The 14,512-nt window shown below is 40.6% G+C and overlaps 1 pseudogene; it reads left to right on the plus strand.

The window, feature by feature from the left end:
• Positions 1–10,719: 10,719 nt before the first annotated feature.
• LOC117532109 lies at positions 10,720–14,291 on the plus strand (annotated as a pseudogene).
• Positions 14,292–14,512: the final 221 nt, after the last annotated feature.

Here is a 14,512-nt window from a genome sequence, read left to right on the forward strand (position 1 = left end):
CACTGTGAGTTTAAAGGGCATAATTTTAGAAAATTTAAAAAGCCTGGACTTTTGTTGTGTTTTTTGATGTCCAAAACAAATTTCAGTCATGTAAAAGCTTATGTACAGCGCTGTACATAATATAATTGTAAATATGTTAAAAAATACATGGATGATACAAGAAAGTGAAAACATTTAAAAATCAAATGACAAAGTAGAAGTAATAATAAAAATTAATGCAGTGTTAAAATACCCTCAGCCATATGAGCATTGTCTTCTTTATACTTTGCAGTTAATTGGTATCCCAGTGCAAAGTGTGTGTATGTATGTGTATGTATATATACACACACACACACACACATTTGTTGTTATTTATGTATTGTCTTACATATCATTTGCACATGTTCAATAAAGCCCCTCTATCAGTCAATCAATCATAAGCAATATTTTATTTATGTTTTAACGGCATCTGCAGGGGGGTATGCGTATGCTCTAATGCTAATTAATGCATGCTTCCAGGGTTTTGAGTGCTGAATATTGTCTTTGTATTTTTACATACCAAATATTTAAGTTCTTTTGATTGTTTCGTCTATTTTTACTATAAATGTTGACAGCAAATTCTTTTTAAAGTTAAATTTTTTAACTTATTTTAGCTTGTTTATCTATTAACTTTTATCTATTAACTAAGTTTTTATTTTTCTATTTTCATCGTGCTGTTGATTTGATATTGATTGTGCAGGGCTTTGATAGCTTGGTGATTCTGGACTAAATAAAGTTGCTCGACTCATACTTAGGTTTTATTTCTGATTGAAAAGTTGTGAATAAACATGGTTTCTTTCTATTTGTACCTCATAATTAATTTTGAGCTGTTTTAGGGGGTTTTGTAACTGTGGTCTGTTACTACCAGGAACACCATTGTAATAAAATTAAATTGTAATGGAAAGTGACTTAACGCCCTGATTATTGTCCTTTATAACACTGTTTGTGCTGTTTGTCACGAAATGTCTCCAGAGGGTAAACTGTGAGAAAGATCATATTTCTGTCAGGTCGGGCGGAGGCCCAGCATCCAGGGCAGCTGGACCCACAAAGCAGACTTCCAGACTAGGCTGGGGTGGAAGCGAAATCATGGTCTTTATTCCAGGCTTTGGTTCACTACACATGGTCAGTCAGCGAAGCAGAAGTACCAACAGGATTAGGCTGAGACGCAGTCATAAACGAGCAGGGGTCAGAGGCTTAAGCAAACACAGACATCTGGGAAGAGGCAAGAGACATGGTCGTGGAGGACAGAGCAGATTTCGGAACACGGCAAGACAAAACTCAAGACTATGAAAGGCGCTGGAAAGTGTACGACGACAACAATCTGGCAGTGAGCTGTGAGGGCTTAAATAACAGGTGGTGTAAACGAGGTGCATGTGCAGAGTGATTAGGTAACAAGGTGCATGTGTGGAGGGAAGATTCTAGAAAGGGGGTGTGGCTAGTGGACCAAGAGTGTACTGTGCAAGATAGTGAGGGAGGACTTAAGAAAGACAAAAATGCGTGAGCAGGTGCGAGAGCGTGAGTGAATCAAAACACAAAGCAGACAGAAACAAGGTGCGAGACAAAGACGAGACAGGTGCAGTGATGTGAAGTGAAAACATAATCAGATATGAGTAAGAGACGAGGACATGGCAGGTGCATGGGTGAGGAGCAGAAACAGACAAATGGCTATGGGGAAAAAACAAAACCGAGCTACAACAGAAAATTTTCAAAAATAAAGAGATGATAAATAAATGAAAACACAATCTGGCAGAACAGAACTGCACAATGGCTAAAGTATAGAAAGTGACACAGAAACAAAGTAGCAAAGTAAGACAGAACCCTGGATAATGAAAATGGAAAACTAATAAATCCAAGCAGAAGCCGACGGTGAGTAAAAGAAAGGGGCAAAATAGGGATCAAAGCCTAGATCAGAGCCGAGCATGACCATTTCTTTTTTTTCACCTCTATAATAAAATGCACCTCGACACAGAATGTACATTAATGAGAATTGCAGTAATAATTACTGCTAACTGATCATCTGCAGAGGAATGGTCTATTTGAAGAGTTTCAGTCAGGTTTTAGAATTCATCATAGTACAGAAACAGCATTAGTGAAGGTTACAAATGATCTTCTTATGGCCTCAGACAGTGGACTCATCTCTGTGCTTGTTCTGTTAGACCTCAGTGCTGCTTTTGATACTGTTGACCATAAAATTTTATTACAGAGATTAGAGCATGCCATAGGTATTAAAGGCACTGCGCTGCGGTGGTTTGAATCATATTTATCTAATAGATTACAGTTTGTTCATGTAAATGGGGAATCTTCTTCACAGACTAAGGTTAATTATGGAGTTCCACAAGGTTCTGTGCTAGGACCAATTTTATTCACTTTATACATGCTTCCCTTAGGCAGTATTATTAGACGGCATTGCTTAAATTTTCATTCTTACGCAGATGATACCCAGCTTTATCTATCCATGAAGCCAGAGGACACACACCAATTAGCTAAACTGCAGGATTGTCTTACAAACATAAGGACATGGATGACCTCTAATTTCCTGCTTTTAAACTCAGATAAAACTGAAGTTATTGTACTTGGCCCCACAAATCTTAGAAACATGGTGTCTAACCAGATCCTTACTCTGGATGGCATTACCCTGACCTCTAGTAATACTGTGAGAAATCTTGGAGTCATTTTTGATCAGGATATGTCATTCAAAGCGCATATTAAACAAATATGTAAGACTGCCTTTTTGCATTTACGCAATATCTCTAAAATTAGAAAGGTCTTGTCTCAGAGTGATGCTGAAAAACTAATTCATGCATTTATTTCCTCTAGGCTGGACTATTGTAATTTATTATTATCAGGTTGTCCTAAAAGTTCCCTGAAAAGCCTTCAGTTAATTCAAAATGCTGCAGCTAGAGTACTGACGGGGACTAGAAGGAGAGAGCATATCTCACCCATATTGGCCTCTCTTCATTGGCTTCTTGTTAATTCTAGAATAGAATTTACAATTCTTCTTCTTACTTATAAGGTTTTGAATAATCAGGTCCCATCTTATCTTAGGGACCTCATAGTACCATATCACCCCAGTAGAGTGCTTTGCTCTCAGACTGCAGGCTTACTTGTAGTTCCTAGGGTTTGTAAGAGTAGAATGGGAGGCAGAGCCTTCAGCTTTCAGGCTCCTCTCCTGTGGAACCAGCTCCCAATTTGGATCAGGGAGACAGACACCCTCTCTACTTTTAAGATTAGGCTTAAAACTTTCCTTTTTGCTAAAGCTTATAGTTAGGGCTGGATCAGGTGACCCTGAACCATCCCTTAGTTATGCTGCTATAGACTTAGACTGCTGGGGGGTTCCCATAATGCACTGAGTGTTTCTTTCTCTTTCTGCTCTGTATGCACCACTCTGCATTTAATCATTAGTGATCGATCTCTGCTCCCCTCCACAGCATGTCTTTTTCCTGGTTCTCTCCCTCAGCCCCAACCAGTCCCAGCAGAAGACTGCCCCTCCCTGAGCCTGGTTCTGCTGGAGGTTTCTTCCTGTTAAAAGGGAGTTTTTCCTTCCCACTGTCGCCCAGTGCTTGCTCACAGGGGGTCGTTTTGACCTTTGGGGTTTTTACGTAATTATTGTATGGCCTTGCCTTACAATATAAAGTGCCTTGGGGCAACTGTTTGTTGTGATTTGGCGCTATATAAATAAAATTGAATTGAAATTAATAATAATAGTTATCGCAATTAATTTTCTTGTAGGCAACATCATCACAAAATAGAGAGGTATCTTAATTTCAACCATGGCTGCATCAGTTACAGCAAGACTTGTGGAAAATGAGCTGTTCTGGATTAACACCAGACAGAGATGGGCACAGTTAAGCTAATCAGCTTCAGCTAGTTAAATTTTGTCTTTGAGAGTTAGATATTCAACTAATTTTGAAAACCATTGGTGGACTAATTAGTTTCCAATAAATTTAGTTCCACTAACTTCAAGTCAGGTAAATTTTTTTTTTATTATTATTTATTTATTTATTTGTACATTTTGATCATCATCTGATCTTGACATGCTAAACATTTTTGGGAACCTCTACGTTTGAGTCGGGGGCACAGCCAGGAAAGTTGGGCCTTATAAAAAGAAATTTTACTGCTCCCAATAGCCAATCTCAGAGAGCATCAGAGTTTGAGGGAATCTCCAAATACTCATCATGGCGCTCTTTCTCATCAGACGTTGGCTCTGCATCATCTGCATCCAGCTAGAAAAGGGGAGAGTGATCACACACACAGTCTCACGTTTTCAAATCACGGCCTGTATTAATCATCTCATATCAATGCAGAGCCTATATAAAGTAAAATCTTGATCCAGGATCCAGATCCAGATTACCTCCAAAACTCAGTGGAGTCTTCCATGCCCTACTATCTATCTGTGGTGCAAATTTGGTGAGAATCCGTGAAGTAGTGGTGACGTAATCCTTCAAAGCGTATATAAAGTAAAATCTTGATCCAGAATATGGATTTGGATCCAGATTACCTCCAAAGTTTAGTGAAGTCTTCCATGGCCTAATATCTATCTGTGTTAAAAATTTCGTCAAAATCTGTGCAGTAGTTTTGACGTAATCCTGCTAAAAGTAATCCTTCAAAGTGTATATAAAGTGAAACTTGATCCAGAATCCTGATCTGGATCAACTCCAAAATTTAATGGGTTCTTCCTTGGTCTAATATCTATCTGTGTTAAGAATTTCATAAAAATCCGTTCAGTAGTTTTGACATAATTGTTGGAGTTATTCTGTAGATACACTGTTTTATTTTATCATGCATGTTTTGTGTTCCCTGCTCTGGTAGAATGTAGTTCTCTCTGCTCTGATAAAGTGTATTGTACTGATGTGATGGGTGAAGGTTACTTAAGATATGTGACATGACGTGTTTTTGCAATAGAGAATTGAATGTTCCAACCACAGTGTGATTGTGATACATCAGTCCTTTTGTCAGAAGAAGTGTGATTAATCGTTAGATGTCTTAAACACATCTTAACCGAGCCCAAGATTAAAAAAGGTTCTGAACATCCTGAATGTATTATGCAATCAGCAGTTCTGCGGCAACAGCTCACGCGCTATCACTCTTCCCCTCAGGAGCTGTACCGCCCATGTATGTAGGGAAATCCTAAATAAAAAGAGCGGGAGCGCAGGCCAGACTTTAGTGTAGCTTTGGTGTACAGCCTGACTGCACTCCTCGCAAGCTTAAATTGAATTCTATTTCTCACTTGTTTTATTGCCTGGTTGTCTCTTCCTCAAAGCAAAAGGTATTCTAAACCCGACAATAATCCTGCTAAAAGTAATCCTTCAAAGCATATATAAAGTGAAACTTGATACAGAATCTAGATCTGGGTCCAGATCACTTACAAAATTCAGCGGAATCTTCCATGCCCTATTATCTATCTGTGGTGAAAACAGACCTGCTGCTGCTTTTGATGTCTGTTCTGAACATATGTCATTTTTGAGCAGAGTAGCTTGCTAAACATTTGCCTGCATTGATTATTTAACTAAACAACAGTGAAATGTATAAATCCAGAGTTTTCTTCAGAAATATGGGCTAATATGGGGAGAAAATGGAGTTAGTTTCTAAACTATGGACAAAGTTAAGAATAAATAAGGTATGGTTCCAGAACTTTCCATCACATGAACCACTAATAGATCCATCTAGCCTATGAAAGAACTGTCAACCCTTCACTTCTTTCTCCTGTCTGAGCTTTTTCGATTTTCCTTTATTGATCCCTGAGTTCTCAGGCCAAATGGTCATGAGATTTGGCTCATGACCGAAAGAACGAGATTGCGAGTACAAGCGGTATCCTGGTTTATAATGTCATATTTACATGTTGCATGTTTGTATGCACTATTTGCCGAAAACAACAACAACAACAAAAAACAACAACAACAACAAAAACAAAAGCGCATAACAAGTGGATGGAAATAGTAACAGTTCCTGCTGTAATAACATTACATGTACAACCCCTGGCGATAATTATGGAATCATCGGCCTCGGAGGATGTTCATTCAGTTGTTTAATTTGTAGAAAAAAAGCAGATCACAGACATGACACAAAACTAAAGTCATTTCAAATGGCAACTTTCTGGCTTTAAGAAACACTATAAGAAATCAAGAAAAAAAAATGTGGCAGTCAGTAACGGTTACTTTTTTAGACCAAGCAGAGGGAAAAAAATATGGACTCACTCAATTCTGAGGAATAAATTATGGAATCACCCTGTAAATTTTCATCCCCAAAACTAACACCTGCATCAAATCAGATCTGCTCGTTAGTCTGCATCTAAAAAGGAGAGATCACACCTTGGAGAGCTGTTGCACCAAGTGGACTGACATGAATCATGGCTCCAACACGAGAGATAATTGAAACAAAGGAGAGGATTATCAAACTCTTAAAAGAGGGTAAATCATCACGCAATGTTGCAAAAGATGTTGGTTGTTCACAGTCAGCTGTGTCTAAACTCTGGACCAAATACTAACAACATGGGAAGGTTGTTAAAGGCAAACATACTGGTAGACCGAGGAAGACGTCAAAGTGTCAAGACAGAAAACTTAAAGCAATATGTCTCAAAAATCAAAAATGCACAACAAAACAAATGAGGAACGAATGGGAGGAAAGTGGAGTCAACATCTGTGACCGAACTGTAAGAAACCGCTTAAAGAAAATGGGATTTACATACAGAAAAGCTAAACGAAAGCCATCATTAACACCTAAACAGAAAAAAACAAGGTTACAATGGGCTAAGGAAAAGCAAATGTGGACTGTGGATGACTGGATGAAAGTCATATTCAGTGATGAATCTCGAATCTGCATTGGGCAAGGTGATGATGCTGGAACTTTTGTTTGGTGCTGTTCCAATGAGATTTATAAAGATGACTGCCTGACGAGAACATGTAAATTTCCACAGTCATTGATGATATGGGGCTGCATGTCAGGTAAAGGCACTGGGGAGATGGCTGTCATTACATCATCAATAAATGCACAAGTTTATGTTATTTTGGACACTTTTCTTATTCCATCAATTGAAAGGATGTTTGGGGATGATGAAATCATTTTTCAGGATGATAATGCCTCTTGCCATAGAGCAAAAACTGTGAAAACATTCCTTGCAAAAAGACACATAGGGTCAATGTCATGGCCTGCAAATAGTCCGGATCTTAATCCAATTGAAAATCTTTGGTGGAAGTTGAAGAAAATGGTCCATGACAAGGCTCCAACCTGCAAAGCTGATCTGGCAACAGCAATCAGAGAAAGTTGGAGCCAGATTGATGAAGAGTACTGTTTGTCACTCATTAAGTCCATGCCTCAGAGACTGCGAGCTGATATAAAAGCCAGAGGTGGTGCAACAAAATACTAGTGATGTGTTGGAGCGTTCTTTTGTTTTTCATGATTCCATAATTTTTTTGTCAGAATTGAGTGATTCCATATTTTTTCCCTCTGCTTGGTCTAAAAAAGTAACAGTTACTGACAATTTTTTTCCTCTGATTTCTTATAGTGTTTCTTAAAGCCAGAAAGTTGCCATTTGAAATGACTTTAGTTTTGTGTCATGTCTGTGATCTGCTTTTTTCTACAAAATTAAACAACTGAATGAACATCCTCAGAGGCCGGTGATTCCATAATTTTTGCCAGGGGTTGTAGGTATCGTTTGTTATGACGACACAATTTTACAAATGGTAAAATAAACAAAATTATTGTTCAATCTTATTTGTGAAAACTACTCCCACGCGATCTGGGTTCTATACTGCGCCGGTTATTGCAACCATAAGCAGCACAAAATAACGGCAAATCTGCTCACTCTCCATTGACTCTGGTGCGAGTGCGAGCCTTTTGTGAAAAGACCCATCCAATATGGCGGTGACGCTGGATTACGTTGTAGCAACTTATTGAGACGTCTACGTATATAATGTCTATGCTCACGAGCGCCACTAGTTTAGTTTATGGCAAACTCCAACGAGAGCGGCAAGCTGAGCAGGGTGAGTGGTGCGCGTGAGAGTATGCCCATTTAATCTAATGGCTATCGACGCATAATAACGCTAAGAAAGATGGCGGCTGCTGGCAACAGCTCACAGGCTGCATCCGCCATCTAGTGGATTAAATAGAAATCGATGGTTTTCACCCAAAAACACATCCCTTATTCAAGATGGCGATTGATCGCTGAAATATTCTTGATGTCTGCTCTGGTTGTTATCTCTACGCTTTCGGCGTCCGCATTTACCACATAAACTGATGTAGACGGGCAACACATTTAAAGTTTCGACAGCGTGATAGCTTGTGAGGTCCGACTGCGAAAAAGTCAGCGGATTATTGCAGGTACTTTGAATAAATACACACTTGTTTCAGGATTTAAAAAGGATTACGTGCTGATAACGTTGTTTGCACTGTAAAAATAAGCTTCTCAAAACGACTCATTGTAATTTATACCATCTGTGTTTCTGACTGAGCTGATTTTCTAACTGCGATGTTTGATATCATTTATATCCAGTTTAATTCCTATATTGTTTTCTATATTTGTTTTTACGACATAGACGCATATGTGGTTAATGTGTCTTTTTCATTATACGTTTTATGTTTTTATACTGTTATATCATACTTTTATACCTTTATCTACTTTATGTACCTAAACTTTGCGTGCGAGTACAAATGGCAAATAAAGTCTCTATCTCTCTATCTAAATATAGAAATTGCTATCATTCACTGCTTTGAGCAGTAAATAAAAAAGAAAGTTCATTAAAATAAGTAGTGTGTTCTTGCTTCAGTTGGTTTAATCACTGCTAAAATGTAGTTGGTCCATTTTTATGTCAACTATTAATAATGGTTAGAGTGTCCGGTGTTGTGTCGACATTTGTGGGTTTGTCGATTTATGTGTCCCCACCACTGATCTCTATATAACACTGGTGCTATCGTTCATTGGCCAATATTTTTGAAGCAAACTGGCCGCCATATTACCACTCCAATGTTCCGCTCCCGAATGCTCTTTTCTATTGATCTTTAATGAGGCGCACGCAACTTTATTCTTTGTAGTTTTGTAAAAAAAATAAAATAAAAAAAAATACCTTCATGTGCAGCTATAACCTGTGCAAATTGCCAGTTTAAGGGCTGTGGATGAACATTTCATCTGAGTATGATTGAACTTGGAAGTAATGAACAATAATTTGAAATGTTCTATGGCTTATTAACACAACATGTGTAGCTACATATATTTTGTGTTGGACAAACTATTTTAAGACATTTATTAGGTCTACTTGTGCATAGTTTTGGAGCTTTAGGCGTATGGAGTATTTGTCCCTGCGAGATACGTGTAATTGAGAATAGAAGGGAACAATGTGTCAAAGTAATAAAAGAACGAAAGAAAATAAATCAAATAGCTAATCATGGCATGCATAGATTAGGAGCGATCAATCTTACATTTTCCGAAGAACAAAAATAAGTAAATGAGAGAATCAGCGAGTGCTAATAAGCTGTCTATGTGCGGTCAGCATAAGTTGGGAGTGGCAAGATGGTCGCCACTTTGCTTCAGCAGATTGTACGTGTGCGTGTGTGGGCCAATGAGATGTCCAGTATTATATATAGATCAGTGGTCAACTCCGACAGGGGGATGGGTGAATATCTGGGTCAAGAGAACTGCGCATGTGTGCACATGTGCAGTTGCGCAGGGGGCTGGGTTCTCGATAGAAATGACATCTCGTCGGGACACCGGCCCTTGACTCGCAGTTGTTCCTTGGACACTGTCTTCTAGTTGTTAATGGCCCTGTCACACGGTACACGAGAACATCTGAACGAAGGAAAAAAGTCATAAAGTCACAAAGTCACAAATCGTCGAGAAATGGTGGACGAGTGAGCCTGCACTTCTCTCAACACTGGAAAAAACCTGTGAATCAAGCACGTATAAAGGAACATAACAAAACTGAAACCAACAAGACTGTGTACAAAGCGAACAGCGACCTTGACACTTTAAACAAAATCGAAACGAAACATTCATGATGACGTGACTTGACAGCGGGTATCAGACTGAGTGCCAGCCTGTGATCATGTCCACTGCCAGCCCGTGCCGTCCGCAGCACCTGCAAGTGTGAGAGCTGGTTGTCTTGATAACAGGTTTGTTCACAACAACGTGTGCACACATGCACGTTCCAGCCGTCTGACAGAGAGAGAGAAAATAGTTTTCATTGAACTGTTTAAAAACTGTTTATTGTTTATACAAGCAATCCGATGAGGATTTGTAGAACAGCGCACGCACGTACCAGCTGTCTATGGTGGAACGTGCATAAATAGTTAAAGTAGTTGATAAAACGTTCTTGCCTCTCTTGTTTTTGGATGACAGCATTGCTCTTCATCCCACACATGGATGATTCACGTTCAGCTCATTGGATCTTTAGTTATTGATCCCTTCAGATATTGTCAATGTTCATGCAAGACGTCGGACTTGGGAGGTTGGACGAAGTAGGACGACAGTCAAACGGAACTCTGACGGTATGAGAAACACGCAAACGATGAGGAACCGTCAAGACAGAAAGCAAAACGGAATATGGACAAAATGAGGTTGTCGTCAGGATTCGTTCACATTTTTCAACAGTTTGAAAATTCTGACGAAGAGCCAGCTACAGGAACAAAGCTGGACGATGTTAGTGCCGTGTGGCCGGGGCTTAACTTTGTAACAGACATTCTTCAGCCGTCCTTCAGGGTTTCACACTCTCCTCTGGTTGCACTGCTGGATCTGTTCAGAATGAAAAATGCAAAGGTTGCAGTTATTGGAGGAGGTGTGGTCGGTTTCTCCACTGCTGTCTGCATCGCCGAGGCGCTTCCATCCTGTTTTGTGACTCTTCTGGTTGAGGCGTTCAGCCTGGAAACCACCAGCGATATCGCTGCTGGGATTATGGCTTTTCAACAGTTTCCAGGTAAATGCACGGTATGCTGGTGCCTTCTCCGAATGTTTTAAGTTAATTTCTAACACATTTAACAGAGTTCACATTTTTTGTCTCTCAGATGTCCCCTTGGAACGACAAAAACGTTGGTTCCAGAACAGTTTTGATCACCTCTTGACCATTGTACACTCTGAACACTGAGCAGAAGCTGGAGTGCTGCTGAGCTCTGGGTAACAAACATCATTTTTTCTAGGCCGTTCTTATTATGGACTGTTTATGGTTTCTGTGATACACCTGCATGTGTGATGGAGGCCAACAGGAGTTGCTGTGCATGTGATAGTTAATAGGCCTCACTCCCCTGACAGCCAAAGGATACTCCTGAAACTCAGGCCAGAGTCCGGGTTTTAGTTAGAAAGTCTGCCTCCTGTGCCGGAGATCGTGAGCTCGTGTCCCAAGTGAGAGGAGTCAAAGACACAATGCAGACATGATGAAGAAAATAAAAAATGATTTGGACCGGAACCTAGTGGAATGATTAAAGGTCAGTCAAGGACAAAGTGGCACAATGCTAACATTAACATGACCTGCCTCCATTGTTAACCACGTGGGCTTTATTATGTGCTTAAAAACACATACAGAGTTACAATCAATGCACATGGTGTCAGGGGTGTTTCTAGGCATATACAACCTGGGCAGTCGCCTAGGGGCGTGCCAAACAAAGTTGGCACTATTGGAGAGAATAGATCAAATGTCAAGGCCACATAGAACCATATGGTATCGCTAAATCACGAAGATGAATGATCTGGTGTCAAATGTAAGGCACTCTTGCAGGCTCCATCTTGATGTTTGTGTCTTTGCTTTGTTTTTAATAGCTGGATAGTTTTCAAAGAAGCACCACTTCTGAAGAAGCCCTTCTGGTCTGATATTGTGTTCGGCTTTCGATTTATGACTGATGAGGAAATGAGGCCTTCACCACCTTAAAATGTGAATGTTCCAGCTACCTGCCGTGGCTGGAGAAGAAGTTTGTCTCACAATTATAATAACATATTAACATTTACATTTTGAATATAATTGGACTCTGGTGGCTAGAGCACTGCAGTATTTGTTTTTTTTTGGGGGGGGGTGTTTCTCAGGTGGATGGGGATGGTGTAGCTGGTGGGGAGTTCTTTTCTCTGCCCCATTTCAGGAACCTCAACCCAGGGATACAGTGGGTTGTGGCTGTGTTGCCGGCTCTTGCTTTGGTGTGTGGCCTCAGGAGGGGCAGTGGCTTGCTCTCTCTGTGGAGTTCTGACTGGCATTGGGGTTCCGTGCCCTATGTATGTCTTATGGTCACGATGCAACTTCATGCCTTTGTGTGGGGGTGTTGGGGGTGGTTGTGCACCATTAGGTGGCTGATATACAGTCCCTTGTGATTGCTTCTTGCCCCTCTGACAGCACTGGGTGATGGTCTTGCCCCAGCACATGGATAGTTCTATGTTGTTTGGCTGTGACTGAGGAAGCCTGCGTGGCCATGAGACTCTATCGGTTCAGCAGCCATGTTGCGCAGATGTAACTCCTCAACACCATCTACATTATTGTATATCTATCTTTCATATTTGTCATGGATATTCATATGGTGCGTCCTGAAAGTATTCACAGCAGGTTACAACCTTATTCCAAAATGGATGAAATTATTTTTTTTCCTCAAATTTCTACACACAATACCCCATAATGACAATGTGGCAAAAAGTTTTATGAGATTTTTGCAAATTTCTTAAAAAAGCAAACACAAAAAAACCCCCAAGAAATCACATGTACATAAGCATTCATAGCTTCTAAAATGAAGGTCAAAATTGAGCTCAGGTGCATCCTGTTTCCACTGATTATCCTTGAGATGTTTCTTCAGCTTAATTGGAGTCCACCTGGGGTAAATTCAGTTGAGCACAAACCAAGCATATGAAGTGAAAGGAATTTTCTATAAACCTCTGAGACAGGATTGTCCTGAGGCAGAAATCTGGGGAAGGTTACAGAAACATTTCTGCTGCTTTGAAGGTCCTAATAAACACAGTGGCCTCCATTATCCAGAAATGGAAGAAGTTCCACTAGGACTCTTCCTAGAGCTGGCCGCCTGTCTAAACTGAGTGAATTCTGGGAGAAGGGCCTTATTCAGGGCGGTGACCAAGAACCTGCTGGTCACTCTGTCAGAGCTCCAGCATTCCTCTGTGGAGAGTGGAGAACCTTCCAGAAGGACAACCATCTCTGCAGCAATCCACCAATCAGGCCTGTATGGTAGAGTGGCCAGATGGAAACCACTCCTTAGTAAAAAGCGCATAGCAACCCACCTGGAGTTTGTCAAAAGGCACCTGAAGGACTCTGTTTATGAGAAACAAAATTCTCTGGTCTGATGAGACAAAGAATGAACTCGTTGACGTGAATGCCAGGCGTCGTGTTTGGACGCCTGGCATTCACGCCAGGTGTGAGTTTAGGAAAGGGAGAAGCAAATTTCTGCTGAAATATTAATAAATGGTATATGTTCTTGATTGTATGAGCCTGCTGTGACTCATACTGGAGTGACGTACACATGCAAGGGAGCAGGAGAGAAAAAAATCAACATTTTGAATGGTTTGATTTGTTTAAATTTGCTTTTTAAATTCAATTCTGTAAAGAGTAAGAAGTTATACCCATTTTCTGAAGGTTCCAAAAAGCTGGAGGCCAGGTTGTACAGAGGAAAGTCGACAGTCTTCAGGAATTAAGTACAAGCTATGACATCATCATTAACTGCTCCGGTCTGGGATCCAGAACACTGGTGGGTGACCCTGAAGTGTACCCTGTCAGGGGCCAGGTCCTCAAGGTTGAGGCCCCCTGGCTGAAGCACTTCATTAGAGATGGAAATGGATGTAGCTACATTTTTCCTGGCGTGCACAGCGTCACTGTAGGTAGTACGAGGCAGCAACATGACTGGAATCTTCAGGTGGACGAAAAGGACACGAAGACCTTCATGGAGAACTGCATCAAACTGGAGCCATCGCTGAGAAAAAGCCAAAGTTCTCAGTGAGTGGGTCGGTCTGAGGCTGGGCAGGAAGAACCCGAGGGTGGAGAAGGAGGTGGTGGTGATGGAGGGCCGCAGGGTGCCCATGGTCCACAACTACGGCCATGGGGATTTGGGCGTCAGCCTCGCTTGGGGAACGGCGCTGGATGCACTGGGGCTGGTCACACAGTGTGTTCACGAAATGTCTCCACAGGCTAAACTGTGAGAAAGATCTGTCCTGAAATCAGATGTTTCTTTTTTATTGCAGTTTGATCATTTATGAAATAATAACAAATGAAGGAATGAAAATTACAAAATGATCTTTACTCTTGGAAAGAGAATGAAAACAGCAAAGAAAAAATCTGCTTGGATACATTTGTAAACATTTTGTCGGCACCATCATCAAAAATTCCTCCACAGATGTGGAAAAATGTCCTAATTGTTATGTTTCGGACGTGGTCGGAGCACCGACCCAGCGTTTGAAAGGACCCAGCATAAAATAAGCAGAGCACGGTTCAAAGGATAACAGAATTTAATAAACATAACAGTGGGTGAAGTACTAAACAACTAAAAAGTCTGCGGTCTGGTGAGGTGGAAACACGGCGCGCTCTCAACAGCGCAA

Source organism: Thalassophryne amazonica, chromosome 19 (genome assembly GCF_902500255.1).
Source record: "Thalassophryne amazonica chromosome 19, fThaAma1.1, whole genome shotgun sequence".
NCBI classification, from domain to species: domain Eukaryota; kingdom Metazoa; phylum Chordata; class Actinopteri; order Batrachoidiformes; family Batrachoididae; genus Thalassophryne; species Thalassophryne amazonica.